Source organism: Triticum dicoccoides, chromosome 1B (genome assembly GCF_002162155.2).
Source record: "Triticum dicoccoides isolate Atlit2015 ecotype Zavitan chromosome 1B, WEW_v2.0, whole genome shotgun sequence".
NCBI lineage: Eukaryota > Viridiplantae > Streptophyta > Magnoliopsida > Poales > Poaceae > Triticum > Triticum dicoccoides.
The window spans coordinates 606,322,149-606,323,317 of record NC_041381.1 but is presented as its reverse complement, the minus strand read 5'-3'; positions in this window follow the sequence as shown (position 1 = coordinate 606,323,317).

Genomic DNA, 1,169 nt, shown 5'->3' with positions numbered 1-1,169 from the left:
CTGTAAATTAAATTTTAGGAATTGAATCCGGATGGTCAGGCTACACAACCGCATGCCTAACCAGTGAGCCAAGACTCTGATTGTCAAGTATATTGTGGGTTGCATATTTTCTCATGCTTGGCATACACCTTCCCAAGTGGCACATTGTCTCGTCCGTGGTAGGACCTTATACTCCTTTGGCTCACAAACGTAAGATGTTCTACCTTTTTCTGAAACAGATATATAGGCACGTTTTAGTCTGTTTATTCATTTATTTCTATGGAGTCCATATTACAATATTAAAAACATCTTATATTTACGAACGGAGGAGTACTTAGGAGTTTTTTCCCTCATAATTTCCCAAACCAAAAGGCAACACCACTTCGGATAGAGGACGGGCAGCCATCAAGAATGTGATTCATGGAAGAAAGTATGGTGTCTCAGGCTACCAGGGAAGGTTAAACACTTTGTGTGGAAAGTGCTTCGAGGGATGCGGGAGATGGATTTTGAATCGAGTGTTCCGTTGGAGGTGCCCCGTGGTGACACGGGCGGCGACTCCGTCTCCCCGCGCGCCTCCGGCGCGGCGTCGACCTGGGTTCTGGTGCGGCGGGGTCCCTGTGGCGCCCCGCCACCTGCCGCCCCGGCGTGCTCTCCTGGGGATGGCCGTGCGGGTTGCGGCGGTCGGTTCTGGGCTCTGTCGGGGGACGAGTCTGACGTCGAGGATGGGGGTTCCTCTCCGCGGTTTGCCCCTCCCCCGGCGGGGGCGACGCTGGGCGATTTCGTGTTAGCGGCAACTCGTGCCGAGGCTGGTCGGGGTGACCGGCGCCGCCGTTTTGCGCCGGGCGGTGGGGGCTCGCGGGCGACGGCGGTCCATTGCTGGAGGCCGGAGGCGCAAGTCTCGCGCGCTCTGGGGGCTTGTTCCGCTCAACCGCGATCCCCTAGGTGTTCGGGGCCCGCGGTGGCTCCGGTGTCGCCGGAGGAGTGGCCTGCTCTCCCTGTCTTGGCCCCGACAGTGCCGGAGGCGGAGCGGGCGACGGAGGGGGGTGCAGTGCTAGGGTTGGCGTCGTCTGCCTCTCCCCTGGGCCTGCCGAGGGTCTCTGGGCCTGGGACGGCCTTGCTGGGCCCGTTGGCTGCCGGGCCCCTCTGTGTGGGCCCTTGCACTGGGCCTGGATCGATCGGCCCGCTGGATC